At 43.0% G+C, this 2,825-nt stretch overlaps 1 pseudogene across 1 annotated transcript in view; it reads right to left on the minus strand.

Annotated features, from left to right (window-relative positions):
* Positions 1-685: 685 nt before the first annotated feature.
* LOC105528296 overlaps positions 686-2,825 on the minus strand; it is an 18,968-nt pseudogene continuing 16,828 nt past the window's right edge. Inside the window, exon 2 of the transcript XR_001004339.1 lies at positions 686-1,392. The product of XR_001004339.1 is annotated as a 39S ribosomal protein L40, mitochondrial pseudogene (transcript). The remainder of the gene's footprint in view (positions 1,393-2,825) is intronic.

The raw sequence follows: 2,825 nt of genomic DNA on the forward strand, positions 1-2,825 counted from the left end.
GCCACCATGCCCTACTAATTTTTTGTGTTTTTGGTAGAGACAAGGTTTCACCATGTTGGCCAGGCAGGTCTCCAACTCCTGACCTCAAGTGATACACCTGCTTTGGCCTCCCAAACTGCTGGGATTACAGGCATGTGCCACCGCGCCCCGGGCAATTTGTTTTTGTTTTTGTTTTTGAGACAGGGTCTCACTCTGTCACCAGACTGGAATGCAGTGATGCCATCTCAGCTCACTGCAACATCTGCACTGCAGTGCAACCTCTGCAACATGGGCTCAAGTGAGTCTCCCACCTCAGCCTCCCAAGTAGCTGCGATCACTGTGCCACTGCACTCAGCTAATTTTTGTTTTTGTTTTTTTGGTAGTGATGGGGTTTTGCCATGTTGCCCAGGCTGGTCTTGAGCTCCTGGGCTCAAGTGATTTGCCCGCCTCTGCCTCCCAAAATGCTGGGATTACAAGTGTGAGCCACCGTGCCCGGCCTTAAATAATTAATTAATTATTATTATTATTTTTTGAGATGGAGTCTCATTCTGTCACCCAGGCTAGAGGGCAATGGCACGATCTTGGCTTACTGCAATCTCTGCCTCCTGGTTTCAAGCGATTCTCCTACTTCGGCCTCCTGAGTAGCTGGGATTACAGGTACCCACCATCATGCCCAGCTACTTTCTGTATTTTTTTTTTTTTTTCATTTTGATTAAACCAGTATTTATTAACAGCATGCCTGATTCTGTGGAAAGCAGACTTGAACCCTGGTCATTCCTACTCTCAGGGGCAGCATGTTAAGGAAAGCAGCCTGCAAGTCTATCTCTTAAACTCCACTTGTGTGTACACCTTGGTGACGTCACTGTACTTGCCTTCAGGGGGCTGGTAGTTAGGGATCGGTGGTGTGTAACATGGCCCTTCCCTCTCAAAGGGGAACAGGTTGGGATCCCGCTTGATGGCCTCAGCATGGAGCTTCGGGGACTCGAGTCGCAGTTCCTCCAGAGCTTCCTGCTGGGCTTCTAGCATGGCCCTGATGGTGTCCCTCTCCATCTTATGCTCTTGCTGCTTGTACAAGGACCACTTCTTCAGAAGCAGAGCTCTCCTCTCAGTCTCCTCAAAGGTGAGCTCCACCTGAGGCCGCTGTCTTGCTTTATCCAAGAACTTTAGAGGGGTAATAAAATCTTCAATAGGAATTAGCTCTTGACTAGCTTTTTCCAGTTTTCGGATCCTTCTTTTCAAGCGCTCCTTTGCTGCTTGGTCTTTTTTAGGATCTACCTCCTTCTTCTTTCGAAGAGGTTCTGATCTCATGGGAATGAATTCCCAGAAAGACAACAATGATGCTCGCTGGTGAGTATTTCTAATCTGCGTCTGCCAAGTTCCCAGAAGCCCGCTCGTCGGGCGCAGGGTTACTTTCTGTATTTTTGTAGAAAGGGGGTTTCACCATGTTGGCCAGGCTGGTCTTGAACTCCTGACCTTAGGTGATCCACCTGCCTCGGCCTCCCAAAGTTCTGGGATTACAGGCGCGAGCCACTGCGCCTGGCCAAAAAATTAATTTTAATATGGAGAAACTGCTCTGCTGAGGCCTTAGCAAATAAAATTATTACTAATATGTTAAGCAAGACTTAGATTCAGAAAGGAATCATAAATTTTGTATGTCATGTTCAAATATTTTAAGGAGGCTACATATAATAAATATTTGATCCCAGAAAATATTTGAAATATTTTTTTTTCTTCTTCTTATTAGTTTTTTGAAACAGAGTCTCGCTCTGTCACCCATGCTGGAGTGTAGTAGTGCAGTCTCAGCTCACTGCAGCCTTGAACTTCCAGGCTCAAAGTGATCCTCCCACCTCAGCCTCCCAAGTAGCTGGGACTCACAGCATGCGCCGTCACACTTGGCTAATTTATTTACTTATTATTTTAACATTTATAACAAACCTGCACATATGTTTTATTTATTTATTTATTTATTTATTTATTTATTTATTTAGTAGACACAGCGTTTCACCATGTTGCCCAGTCTGATCTTGAACTCCTGGCCTCAAGTAATCCACCCACCTTGGCCTCCCAAAGTTTTGGGATTATAAGCATGAGCCACTGCGCCCGGACTCATTTTAAAATTTTTTGTAGTGTTGGGGTCTCTCTCATTATGTTGCCCAAGCTGTAAAATTGTTTAATCATATATAAATCTTTATCGTTTATGGTGTAATTCTTTTTGCCATCTCTTAAATCATTTCTTAGGTTTTACTTATTTCAAATTCTTTAATGCTGAGTTATTATAAAGAAAACCTCAAAAGGGAGTACGTGGCTACATTTCTCCAAATCTCTCTTCATTTGTGACTGTAACTTGGTGTTGGCCAGAAAATTAGTTTGGTAATTATTGGCATGTGGATTTTTTCCTTCATAGGTTATGGAATATATGGAGAAAGAGAGAGATAGAGATTGAGAGATAAATGACATCAAACTTAGAGAAAAGTTACAAGGATAGTATGAAGAGTCCTCAAAGACGCTTTACCTAGAGTCACCAACTAATAACAGTTTTTGCTTTTTATTCATCACCATATCATATGTGTGTGCAACATGTGTATTTTTTTTAATGAATTACCTGAGAGTAGGTTGCATACATCATGTCTCTATACCCCTTAATACTTCAGTATTTCCTAAAAACAAAGATTTTCTCCAATATAACCATGGTACAGTTACCAGATTTTAAAAATTTAACTTACCCAGGCGCGGAGGCTCATGCCTGTAATCCTAGCACTTTGGGAGGCTGAGGTGGTGGATCACCTGAGGTCAGGAGTTCGAGACCAGCCTGACCAACATGGTAAAAGCCCGTCTCTACTAAAAAC

The sequence above is a fragment of the Mandrillus leucophaeus genome, unplaced genomic scaffold (assembly GCF_000951045.1).
Source record: "Mandrillus leucophaeus isolate KB7577 unplaced genomic scaffold, Mleu.le_1.0 Scaffold71, whole genome shotgun sequence".
In the NCBI taxonomy this organism is placed as follows: domain Eukaryota; kingdom Metazoa; phylum Chordata; class Mammalia; order Primates; family Cercopithecidae; genus Mandrillus; species Mandrillus leucophaeus.